This window comes from Bubalus bubalis, chromosome 14 (assembly GCF_019923935.1).
Source record: "Bubalus bubalis isolate 160015118507 breed Murrah chromosome 14, NDDB_SH_1, whole genome shotgun sequence".
Taxonomy (NCBI): domain Eukaryota; kingdom Metazoa; phylum Chordata; class Mammalia; order Artiodactyla; family Bovidae; genus Bubalus; species Bubalus bubalis.
In genome coordinates this window covers 58537974-58551617 of record NC_059170.1, presented here as the reverse complement: position 1 = coordinate 58551617, position 13644 = coordinate 58537974, and the positions used below count along the sequence as shown (strand labels likewise).

General features: G+C 41.8%; 1 protein-coding gene across 23 annotated transcripts in view; it reads left to right on the top strand.

The window, feature by feature from the left end:
* The window catches only part of KIAA1217 (KIAA1217 ortholog), an 829478-nt gene that overhangs the window by 716904 nt on the left and 98930 nt on the right, over positions 1–13644 (top strand). For 2 of the 23 annotated variants that reach the window (XM_006075970.4, XM_044927459.2), the window contains exon 1: positions 4363–5362. The exons of the other annotated variants lie outside the window; for them this stretch is intronic. The gene's annotated coding sequence lies outside the window, so the exon portion shown is untranslated. Of the gene's footprint in view, positions 1–4362; positions 5363–13644 lie in introns of those variants that run through there. 23 annotated transcript variants of the gene reach the window in all.

Below are 13644 nucleotides of genomic sequence, written 5' to 3'. Positions count from 1 at the left end.
GCCAAAAAAAAAAGGGAATAGCACAGGCTGATTATCGTATCGCCTCCTCCCAAGCTGAGCCACCTCAGTTCCTGCTCCGAGTCTCTGAAATGCGCTCTCCCTCCCTCCATGATGTCTTGCAAAATCCATCCACCCACCATTCTACAGGACAATAGCTCAGTTCTGTTGACAAGTTTGGTAAAAGGGTGGGCAGAGACACTGTTCCATTTCTCAGGTCTCTTCTGTCCGCTAACAAACCAAAAGCCATGTGTGCAGCACATTTGGATCCTGACTGGGACAAACCGAATGTAAAAGACATCTTTGAAACTGTTTGGGAAGTTTGAACATGTGTTAGGAATCAGATGATATTAATGGATAACCGGTAATTCTGTTGGGTATAATAATGACTCGGTGGTTATGTTTTTAAAAATGAGACCCACTGAAGTATTTTACAGCCTAAAATGGTACAGCTGCTGGGGTTTGCTTTAAAAGGCTCTGGCAAAACAAACCCCGAAAGTAGAAATGATGAAACAAAATTGGTAAAATGTTGAAAAATGTCAGAGCTGGATGCTGTGAGTTCATTATGTTATTTTCTTTACTTATTTGTATGGTTGGTGGAAATATCCATAATAAAATGTTTAAAAAAAAAAAAGCAACCTCTCTTTTAGAGGACAAATAAAAGACTGCCTACTCTGTGAAGCCTTCTCTGTCAGATTTAATCTTTCCTTTTGGAGAGTCATGTTGTACATTCTCCTGGTGTTGTAATCATTTGGATGCTTGTGCATCCCATCCCATAAGAGTACAAGTTCTTCAGAGGCACACGCCTGTTCATGTTCCTCTTGTATGACTCAGAAAGCCGGTCTTCGTGTCTCATCTGTGGCAAGTGTAAACGCTTGTTAAGCCGCTCTGGTGAGCACTATAATGATGGTGCTCCAAACGGTGTATTATTCATCTTCTGCCATTAATGAGAACCCACTGTATAAATATCTCTCTGTTCTCATCACCAGAAATAGTTGTGCTTCTCCCGGTTTATTTTTATCATATGGACACTTTGAATCTTGTAAGTGATCATTTTCCCTCTTTGTGTTGCTACTCTAAGGCTTAGAATTAAATTTGTGGCCCACCCACAGCCAGCACACAGGCATTCACGGCGTGTGTGTTGGTTGGGGTGTCCTGGCTTTGTGCCTGGCCTCTATTTTTAATTTTCCAGCTTTCATCTTCTTTCTGTCATACATTCCAATTTGACTTTTGGTGGGGGCAAAATTGTAGTGATTTGTGTAGACTCTTAATTTCCTTGTGAAATCAGTCATGGTATATAAGTAGTATTCATTCTGTTCCATTGTGTTTCTCAATACGAGACCGTTCTGCATCCACATAGAAGGCAACGTGTTAAATACTTTGCATGTTATTTAAATGAGTCAACAGCTCTGCACACTGACTCAGTTTTTATAGATGGTAAAATTGAGGCCAGTGACATCTTTCCCAGGCCCAAACAGCTGGTATATGTCAAACATAGGATTTGAACCCGGTTATGACTCTTTCTACTTAGCCCACAGCCTCCCTTCCTTGACATTTCCCTTCAGGTTTTACAAGTTTTGAAATGATGCTCTTAACAAGATTTTAGAACACGTGAAATATCTTTTTAAAATATTTGTTTCACTTCTTGATTCTCTTGTGTCTATATATTATGTATCTGTTTCCTGGCCTCCTTTTATAGTGAACATGCTCCATTCTCTTCTGTTCTGAGTGGGCTAAAAGGGTATCCCACCTGGAAAAAAGAAGGGAATTCCCTGGCAGTCCAGTAGTTGGGATTCCACACTACCCCTGCAGCGGGCATGGGTTTGATCCTTGGTCAGGGAACTAAGATTCCACTTACGACCTGGCATGGCCAAACAAAAGAAAAGAAAGGAAAAAAAAAAAAAATATATATATATATATATATTATTTAGTATGTATGTGTGAAGTTGGCCTGCCACAGAGTTCAGGGCCCTTTTTTCTACAGGGCAATGCTCTGGTTGAAAAGAAGGGTTTGGGATTTGAGGGAACACAAGAAAACCCCTTAGAAACAGAAGTTTAGGAAACCACTCCTAGCTGATTTTCTTTCATTCTCTCAACATCCTCCTTGACCCAGCTGCCCCATGTCCCCTTCACTCACATAATGGCATTGGTACTAATAACTAAGACTTACACTGTGCCAGGTAGCGTACCGAGTATTGTGCTCATAATCACTCTCATTTGTTCAGAACAACCCAGTGTGAGGGGAATTCTTATGACCCCCCTGTTTCAGATGTGGATCAGAGAGGTCAGGAAACCTTCTCAAAGCCACACAGCACATCAGAGATGGAGCTAGTTTCAGAGCCAGACAGACCAGCTCCAAAACTGGCCTCCTTGTCCCTCCAGTGGTCCCTACTGTCCTTCCCCACAGCACTGGCGTCATCGTCAGGATCCATGTGCTACTCATTTTTTTAATTATATAAGTTTCAGGTGTGTGGTATCTGTATACAAAATCCAGAGTGGTCACCATCGCACATCTAGTTTCCATCCCTTATCCTACAGTTGACCTCTTCATTCATTTCACCCTCCCAGCAACCCACTTTCCTTCTGATAACCATCAATCTCTTTTCTGTATCTGTGACTTTGTTTTTTTGTTTTGTTTGTTCATTAACTTTGGTGTTTTTGTTTGTTTAGATTCCACATATGACTAAAGTCATAGGGTATTTGTCTTTCTCTGTCTGACTTATTTTAGTTAGTGTAATACCCTCCTGGTCCATACATGTTGTTGCAAATGGCAGGGTTTCATTCTTTTTTATGGCTGCCATGGACGGAGGAGCCTGGTAGGCTACAGTCCATGGGGTCGCTAAGAGTCGGACACGACTAAGTGACTTCCCTTTCACTCTTCACTTTCATGCATTGGAGAAGGAAATGGCAACCCACTCCAGTGTTCTTGCCTGGAGAATCCCAGGGACGAGGGAGCCTGGTGGGCTGCCGTCTGTGGGGTTGCACAGAGTTGGACACGACTGAAGCAACTTAGCAGCAGCAGCAGCAGTATTCCATTGAGTGTATACACGTATATACATGTATATATTTCACATCTTCATCTATCCATCCACGGATAGACACTTTGGTTGTTCCCATATATTGGCTATTGTAAATAATGTTACAATGAATATGAGGGCACAAGTATCTTTTCAATTAATATTCTTGTGTTCTTCAGATAAATACCCATAAGTGGAATAGCTGGGTCATATGGTAGTTCTGTTATTTTAGGAATCTCCATACTGACTACACCAATTTACAGCCTCACCAACAGCGTGCAAGGATTCTCTTTTGTCTGCCGTCCATCTTTGAAGACGAACTCAACAGCCGCTATCTTCATCATGCCTTTCCTGACTCCTCTCTTATCCAAGTCTCACTAACCACTGTCCCTTCTCTGATTCCATCAACCTCACCTGTCTCTCCTCTCTCTGAGAACCCTCACCTTTTCCTGTCTGTGTTGTAGTTACTGATGTACATATCTGAAGTTCTTTTCTAAACTCCACACTTCGTGGGAGCAAACCCCTATTCCATTCATCTCACACTCTCTGAGTTTCCCTGCAACAGTGTCCTGCTTTGAGGAAATTCTCCTTAAACATGTGGATAGAAAAGGGGCTTATATGTCAGCACTTTTCCTATCACACACTTTCAGTTAATGCCTTCTCTGCTAAAACCAGAACAGTGATGTGCACATGTAAACATTTGAGATTTACAGCACATTCCCTTGTTTATCCCAGGAGTAATTCCTAACCAAAATGAGAACCAAGAACATCTAACAAAATTACTCATCCTATAAATATAATTTTATTGCAGTTAATTACTCTATAATTTAAGATGAGAATAACAGATTTGTCAGATTAAACTAACTGGTTGTCAGAAACGCATACAGATCTGCATTTTATTTTCAAGAGTGAAATTCACCCATGGTAGAAAGTAAGCCAATCTCTGGATAACAAATTAAAGAAGACAGATCTTGGTTTACTGTTATTTCTAACTCAGCAGGACACATCTTGCTTTTAGATTCGATGGGTAATCAGTATTTCAGGTACCTCCAGACTTACCAGGTAGGAGTGATGATTTTGGAACAGTTAACTACTTCCAGTGATTGTGAATTTTCGCTGACCCACTCACACAGCCATCATGCATTGAGTCTTGACTGTGATTTGGGCTCTTGTATAAGATTTCGAAGATATAATAGTGACCAAGTATGGTAACTGCCTTACAGAGATCATCCAGTCTAGTAGACAAGGTCCCCAACCTTCTTGGCAGCAGGGACCAGTTTTGTGGAAGACAATTTTTCCATGGCCCTGGGGAGATTGGGAGCGGGGAACCCCCACCATGGGGGTTCAGGATGATTCAAGTGCATAACATTTATTGTGCACTTTATTCTATTATTATTACATCAGCTCCACCTCAGACCATCAGGCATTAGGTCCTAGAGGTTGAGGTCCCCTGTAGTAGATCAGACAGTCAATAATCAGTAGTGATACAGATGTCTGTAATTTTCACATCTGTTGCCAGCTATGTGCCAGCTTTCCTTCATTCTCTTATCTGCTAAAGAGTGTGGCTGATTTACCTCTACAGTACTGGCTTACCAGGGATGTACCTCATTATGTCCCTTTTATGACATGTCTTTCTGACAGGCGAAAAGATGTTTCTGCTGCAGTTGGTAAGGAATTATTGAAATGATTAGCTGGGCAAACATAACTCATCATTTATACACTTTCATACAGTGGCCTTACAGAGCAAGGTATTTTTTTTTTCCCTTCCTCGCTGCTTCCAGCTCTATTTTATTTTTTAAGATGCAGGAACTAGTAATATATGCATATCTGACAGGCAGCTTCCAAATGATACAGATCTCATCTTTCCTGCTGTGTGGCTGCCTGCTTTCTCTTGCCTTTTTTTTTTTTTTGTCATTGAGAGGTTATGACAACACGAGCCATATTGTATTTATAAACATCACGTGTTCCCTTGATATGGCTTGCCGTTTCTGCCAGACGGAACACATGGAAGAAACATTTCTCGTTAACTCAGCATTGGTTTTTAGTTATGCTGATTTCCGGGACAGGAAAAATGCCTTCCTACTCAGATTTAACTTTCATAGAGGAGAAACAAAACCTCTGAATGTCCGTGAAATAGTTTTAACAAGGCTGGATACTGCTCCTTTAAACCACATATTTTGACTAAAAGCTTCCTTCTGTAAAAAAAAAAAAAAAAAAAAACCCAAGCCTTGCATTTAGTTACCATCAAGACAGGCGGAGCTGGAAGCATTCGAGAGATGGGTGGTTTCAAGATCTCTGAACGTCTAGAAAGTTTCTTCTAGAAGAGAACAGTTCGTGGAAGATGTAAGGTAAGAACTGAACTGCACCTTTATAAGAAAATAGGATTTTCAGGATTTGGGGTTCCTGTTGTTAGCACGTTTACCTCCAAATGAGTCAACTTTTCTGTATTCAAGTTCAATGCCATGTGGAATTGAAATGCTAGGTTTTTATTTTAACTTCTTGCACACTGCTTAGAAGGAAATTTCTTTGTTATTGGCATTGGTCTGTTTTTCAAAATCCACTTAAGTTACATTGGGCTGTCTCCAGCCTATAAATCTCTGTTTAATCTCGTGATCTTTCTGTTTAACCTTATAATTTAGAAAAGGATTTCAAGTGTCAGTGTTGTTTGCTTGTACAGATCTCGTTGATGTATGTGTTTTGTGACAGTTTTCAGTGTTTTCACGAAGATATTTGACTTGCATTCAGTTTCTGAGACAATTGAAAATTTGAAGGCGTGGTACAAATTGGGGGGGCAGAGGAGAGGTTAGTATGCTTCCTTCAATATTCAAGGAAAACATTGTCTGTTGTATTTTCCTTGTGAAAATCACCTTACATTTTAAAATATAAAGGACTTTTTTATCTTGGATTTTAAAAATTCTTTGAGATATATCCATTTAAGCTTTATGTATAACATTTAAAATGTCTGCAATTTTTATATAACAGATATATCCCTGTTATATCGAGGTTTAATGGAAAAACCTAGAAAAAATCTGTGGCAGAAATTGTATATACTTGATATAACTATTCTGTCTTATCCTTGCAATAATAGTTCAGTCACAATATTTTGTATATATTTCTTTTAAAGACATTTAATAAGATCAATGTCTTTTTAAGTCAGTCTGTTTCCTTTTAAAGGTACATGTGTGCCTGGATCTGTTTATGTTTATCTCCATTTATAGATGAGTCCATATGGATGAGAAGTTGTTAACCAATGTGGTCTAAATAGTATATATTATTTCATTTGGTCATTATAACCATAAGGCATAGGTACTATTATACCCATTTTAAGGTAAGAAAACTGAGGCTGAGAGAGATCAAGTGACAAGTCATACACTAGCTAGAATCAAAACTGGGACTGAGCCCCAGGCTGACTGTCTCTCTAGTCCTTGTGTTTAAATCCTACACTGTACTCCCTTCCTTACCAGTAGCTAAGACTCCAAGTCTGCAGTCAGATACCGATAACTTATCTTGAAAATAGTAATTATAAATAAGCAATGCTTACTTGGCTTCAAGAGAAATGGTTCTGTACAGTTTTGGATTTTTTTTTTTTTTGGTTTGATCTGTAATATCCAAAACCTAGTAGCAGACTGGTTGTTTATCCAGGGACCTGGCTGCAACTTACTTGGAGTAAAAAGAAATCAGTAAATGTCTGATAGTGTCCGATAGTGTGGGGATAGCAAAAAGCACTGCAGAGACACAGAGAACAGATTTGTGGTGGACACAGTGGGGGAAGGAGAGGGTGGGACAAACTGAGAGAATAACACGGAAACATACATTTCCATATGTAAAATAGATAACAAGTGGGAGTTGGCTGTGTGACACAGGGAGCTCAGCACAGTGCTCTGTGACAACCTGGAGGGGCTGGATGGAGTGGGAGGTGGGAGGGGGATTCAGGAGGGAGAGAGCACATGTATACCTGAGGCTGATTCATGGTGTATGGCGGAGGCCAACACAATATTGTAAAGCAATTATCCTCCAATTAAAAAAAACAAAAGCACTGTGGATGAGCTGCCGTCTCCTCCTTCCCGCTTCCTTCTTCACTTCATGTGCTGTGGCGCTCAGAAAATCCGTCTTCCCAGGACAGGGCAAGGAGCTGATTCATGAGCCCGATTGGCAAGGGAGAAAGTGTCTTTGAATGGAGACAGGCCTGCATGTGCCTGCCTGCTGCCCTTCCAGACTCCTGGCAGCGCTTTTAGGAGAAGGACAGGAAGAAAGTTACAGAACATCGGAGGTGAAGGGTTCAAGCCACCCCAGAGGCAGGGGCTGTGGCTCTCCTCACCCCCCCACATATCTGAAGATTGAGACATCCACTTGGCTGCAAAAATATCCTGGTAATTTGCTAGGCAAAATAATTACAGCCAACAGTATCATCAGGGATGCAGCTGCTCATCCCAGCCCTGAACTTGGGCTACAGGAGCAAGGCCACTTGCTTCCAGCTTCCATGGCTGCGTAAGATCCAGGGCTGGCTGACAACCAACACATTGGAAAGTCGATGGGAACAGGACCTTCCTTTTCCTTTAGTGGGGGTTCGGGGAGGGGGTGCTGGGTTGTTAGCCATTCCTGGGGAGAAGTTTACACCATACCCTCTGCCCTTTGATATCCAAACTGGATCTCTCAGCTTGGCTCTTGTAAATACAGATGTTAGTGGAAATTGCCTCTGACAGGAAGCTTAAGTCCTGGCATTTTCGGGTGGTGTTCTTTGCATCCACGTGTTGCTTCCTTCCTGAGGTTTTGCTTTTCTGTCTTCTCAGTGGGTCTCCATCAGGGAAGCCCAGACTACATAGTACATTGCTCAGGCTCCCTCGGTCCAAGGCCCTACTTTGTAGAGAGCTTCCATGGGTCACTCTTTTATCATTTCTTGTTTTTAATTGAAATATAGTTGGCTTACAATGTTGTAAATATTGTAATATCAGGTATACAGCAGTGATTCAGTTATACATTTTTTTTTTCAGATTCTTTTCCATTATAGGTTATCACAAGATATTGAGTATAGTTCCTGGTGTTATGTAGTAAATCCTTGTTGCTTTTCTGTTTTATGTAGAGTAGTATGTCTCCGGGGACCATTATTTCCTTTGTACTTTTTCTAAAATTCGCAGCATTTTATATAACTACTTTTATATAAATCATGTTACATATATATATATATATATATATATTTGTAGGAGAAAAAGCACTTACTAATTTTTTTAAAGAGGAAAAAGTGTGTCATTGAGCTACGAATCACCCAGTGCTAAGCCATTTCCTCTGTGTCCTGTTTTGTTCCCATGGGGTCTGCATGTAATTTGCACGAGCGATATGTCTGCTCCTGAGACACTTGAACTGCGACTGCAGCTTGGTGGCTGAGGAAATACAACCTGATCTGTGTCATTGGTGTTACCTCAAGAAACAGGCCCAGATGCTTTGGAATCAAAGGGTTTCAGAGGTGGAAAGAAAGTCTTACACGTCATCTTTTAAAACCCTTCCCCCGTCAGTCGAGACTCTGGAGGCCTGGCATGGATGGAGTGACTTGGTAAAGATCACGGAATTAAGAAGTGACCGACCAAGAACAGGGCTGGAGCCCAAGCACATCCCTTAGACCAGCTCTTTCTCCATCTCTAGTGCCTCCCTGCCTTGGTTCTCATCCCACAGGACCCACCAAGGTGTGTTCTCTTGGTTGATTTAGGAAAACACTGTATATCTGACTTCCCTGAGCCATCTGGGTTGCGGTTAAGTGTAGCCAGGTTCCCCTTCCTGTCCAGATAGCAACATAACCCTGCCATGGGGCCAGAGCTCATTAATTGGAAATGCATGGGCCTGGCCCCAAAATAAATGGATTTTGAACTAACCAGATTTAGATTATCCAATATTTTTATTGAAGGAGAATAGGCCATCAAGTCAACTGAAAAACAGCAGCTGCTTCAAATTATGAGATGCTTTGAATAAAGCAATCTTGGCTAAAAAGGGTTGGGTAATATTATAGCATTATTTGCAAAAGTCAGCCTCTTTGCTGAAGCAGTGGCTCCTACAGTAACCTAGCTGGAAACGCTCACATCTTCCCACTGAGAATATTTTCAGAGTTGTTCTTCACTTGGAACCGGTGAGTTTCGACAGCACAAAGGAAAACAGATTCTTACGTTTTAGTGATTGAATTATATAGTTGTGTCACGTATTGGAAAAACAAGTAGCACAGGGAATCTGAGAGTTAATGAGTATTATCGTTCATCCCCACTAAGAAAAAAAAAGTCAACTTAAAACTGATGTCAAGAAAAGCATTGGACTTCCCAGGTGATCCAGTGGTTAAGAATCTGCCTGCCAGTGCAGGGGACAGGGGTTTAACGCGTGGTCCAGAAAGATCCCACAACTAAGCCCGTGTACCACAGCTACCTGAGGCCTGTGCTCTAGAGTCCGTGCTCCGCAACAAGCGAGACCACTGCGATGAGAAGCCTGCACACTGCAACTGGAGAGTAGCCCCTGCTCACTGTAACTAGAGAGAGCCTGAGCATAACAGTGAAGACTCGGCACGGCCGAAAGTAAATAAATAATAATTTAAAAAAAATTAGAGAGTTATTGGTTAAAATATTTTTTAAAAAAAGCATTATGAGTAATAGTAATATAGTTAGTGTTAGAATGTGGCCAAGATGGTGATAGTTTTCTTATGACCGAGCGAAATGTAGAAACCAGGGCTTTAAGATGAAGCCCAAATTATGGAGGAGACAGAGCAAGACATCATTAAACATGATACAGTTCACAACAATGCACCGTTTTGATGTCAGAATAAAATCTAATTCTTGTTTGAGTCCTGGAGGCCTTCGGCGTCTTGTAACTTGGCCCCAAAGAAAATCGGTTCAGTTCAGAGCTGTCCAGCATATTTATGTACTTAAAACCTGTCCAGATAAAAGATGTGATGGTCGGGTGTATCACTTCAGCTGGAGGACCGCTTCTCCTTGCTCAGGCGGCACTAACTCCCTCTATATCCTGAAATACAAAGACTGTGTTTCCCTCGGCACATGCACTTAATTTCTTTTTTTTTTTTCTTTTCCTATGAAATCAAAGGTCATACTTGCCCTTGCTCTGATTGAACTCTTTGAACCTGTTCCTTTTTGTTTGCCCTTGATATGGTGGCAAGAGCTGCCAAAGGAAAAGCCAAACAAGAAATGGTAGCGATGTCAGTGATGCGGTAATTGAGACATGGTGGGGACCAGATCTATAGCGCACTTAAACTTCAAAGCGTGTTTCTCGGGAAACGCACCTCTAAAGCATTGGGTGTCACGGTCAAGGTCTGATGGCTTCACCTACATGAGTGTCTAGGACTGTCTTCACTTCCAACGAGGAAGGTAACTGAATGGAACATTTGTAGGTGGGTCCCTACTCCCTTGCCAGAGGGACCCAGGGAACATAGCCATAAACTGGATATCATTTTTGCTTGCCTTAAAAATCAGATCTAAAAATGTATTTCCTAGCAGCTGTGTAACTGCAAAACAAAGCAACAACAAAAAATCTGCTCTACTGCAGTGCAAATTACTCACTAGATATCTCCAGGGTTCAGATCTTAATGCTTCAGAAATTTGCTGCAGATTTTACTGTATATATTTAGACCAAGGAGCCTGTGAGCTTGTAATCCAGGAGAGAACCTCTGTATTCTCATGAAAATGAGAAATGTGCCACTGTTGGCAACCTCAGGCTATAATTATGTTAATCTGACCATTTGAAGACAGAAATATGTTGTTTTAAAATGTTTCTGTATTTTTTATTATTTGTAACAATGCTCCAAAGAAACTTGGTAAAATGCTAATAAGTTTCTATCCAGTATCACTCTGTGACTAGAGCATAAAAAATGAGTCAGACGTGGTATTTGGATATTTTAGATTTGGGCAGAGAATTTTTATCTACAGATATGTACTCATATTCACAGTGCATCTTAATAATATGAAAACTACCCAAATGTATTTTCGTATTGTAAATGTAGAGACAGTGAACATACATGCAAGGCCATCTCTATATATATGCCCAGTAACAAAACATTTTGACATTTGTGTTAAATCAGCACAAATCAGTACAAAAAAAAAAAGTCAAAAAATTTTTGAGCAGGACTGCAAGATAAATGTTTTTCTCTCCAGAAGTATTCTAAAGCACACAGATTTGTGTTTTTAATACAAATGTGGGGCTCAGACTGTATAGTTGAAATTTTGAGCGTATCCCAAATCTTGCCTTTACCTGTTGGGTTCAGCTTCCTCCTTACCAACCAAAACTTTTATTCCAGTCACAGGCAAGTGAGGACATGCATTCTCTTTTCATTCCCAAAGAGAAGTTCTCCCCAGTGGTAAGATAGGAAGGGAAGAAGCAAGACGCAAAACAAAAATGTGGGTCATCAGCCATCTCACAATTTTTATAAATAATTAATACATGAATTTATAAATAATCAGTACATGAACCCTGATACTGGGAAAGATTGAAGGCAGGAGGAGAAGCGGACAACAGAGATGAGATGGTTGGATGGCATCACCAACTCGATGGATGTGTTTGAGTAAGCTCCGGGAGTTGGTGATGGACTGGAAGGCCTGGCATGCTGCAGTCCCTGGGGTTGCAAAGAGTCAACTGAGAGACTGAACTGAATACATAAATCTACTAGTTGAACCAGTATCCAGTGGATGTGTGTGTGTGTACTCAATCGCTCACTTGTGTCTGACTCTTTGCGACCCCATGGACTGTAGCTCACCAGGCTCTCCGTCCGTGGAATTTTCCAGGCAGGAATACTGGAGTGGGTTGCCATTCCCTCCCTCAGAGGGTCTTCCTGACCCAGGGATTGAACCCATATCTCCTGCGTTGGCAGGTGGATTCTTTACCACTGTGCCACTTAGGAAGCCCTATCAAGTGGATGAGGAGTCTTACGTTGCCTGATCTTGATTCAGGATGGCCAATTCATTTGGGAATAGAAACAAGGAAAAGTACCTCCTTGTTGGTGAGTTGACAGCATATATAATTGAATTTTTCTCAAGAATGAGATCTCTGGAAAATAATACAGTGTTCTGTTCTTACATCAGCTACGTTCAGAATCTTCCTTCTTTAATGAGCTTTTGTATCTCAAGAAGAGAGTGCGTCATTCTCTTCCCCCTTGTATGCCTATATTACAGTGGGCTTATCTGTTTGATTTGCTCTCGATTCATGGAGTGAGCCCATTGTTCATTGGTGATATTAATCCTACTGTGCATTGACCACGCTCTTCTGCATGCAACGTCATAAATAATTTAGCTCTTTTGATGTTCATGGCACCAGGAGGGTAACTGCAAGTATTCCCAGACCCATTTGCAGCAGAACCAGGGTCTCAGAAGAGCTCAATGGCAGGACCACAGTCAGGGCTGTGAGACCACAGCCCAAGGAGATCCTCAGAAATGGAAACCAAGTCTTTTCATTCATAATCCAGGGCTCTCTCCACCACACCCTACTGCCTTCCCTCTGAATCATGGTGGAGGAAGGTACTGATCAAAGAGGGAGGATGATTGCATCTTTAAAAAAAAAAGACTTTGGAAACTAATTTGTACGTTTCAGCACATTGAAGAAGTTGTTGAGGGTTGAGCGTTTTCAGAATCAAGCCAAAAATATCTTCTGATTTTAAGAAACTCCCTTTGTCTGTTTATCAACACATATCTTCCTGTCCTCTGTGGGAGAAATTTTGCCCCAATGTTGGCTTTTCCGAGAAAGGAAGAAAAGTGAAAGAAAGGGTAATACAAAGAAGGAGAAGAGGGAAAAAAAAAAGCTGGAGATTGGCTTGGGTAGTAGGGGAAGACGAGCTAGCTCCTTTAGGGTCAGCCTGGAGCCTGTTTCTTTTTGAAGGGAGTTGCAACCTCTTGCTGCTCATCGTGGACTTGGGAAGGTTCTCCAAGATGACAAAGCATTTTTGTCACTTGCCTCAACTCCTGTGTGACAGAAGATTCTTTCCTTTCAGGGGGCAATGTTTGGGGTGTGGAGAGGGGGGAACAACTAGACCAGGGCTCCCTCTTGCCTGATGTTGGCCTCTGTCATGTGGCGTGTGATTCCCTTACATACTGAACGGGTATCTGTCCGTGTGGTTTCTCCTGGTTACCCCGTGTCAGGAACGCAGGGCACCACTCAAGGGGAGGAATGCTCAGAGGCCCAGCAGTGTGTCCCTGGGACGCAGAGAAGCAGATCTTGTGACTAGTGGGGAGGCTCCTGGCCTCGTCAGAACCTGGTAGGGAGCCGGGACTGTCAGTGCTGGGCGAGGCCTGGCAGGGCGTGGGCGGAAATCATGCCAAGCTCAGCCTCAGGGTATGCTTGACTCCCAAACTGGTTGTCTTTGAGGCTGTTATTTATCCAAATAAGGAGAGGCAGTGGTTTTGCTGACCATCTCAGATTTCTGAGCCTTGTCCACTGGCTGGCTGGCTGGCTTGATATTTGAACTGAAAACATAAAGGTATTCCTTTGAAATGGAGCACCCTGATGGGGCTGTTGGATGCCCTGGAGTCATCATTTGGAAGGTGGTTTTCCCCCACATTTGTAGATAACAGTAATGTGGTCTGATCTCTGTTATTCTCCTCTTGGTTCTCTTGCAATATTCAATCCAAATGACTTCGTTCAGGTATTTCTGGGCCTGATT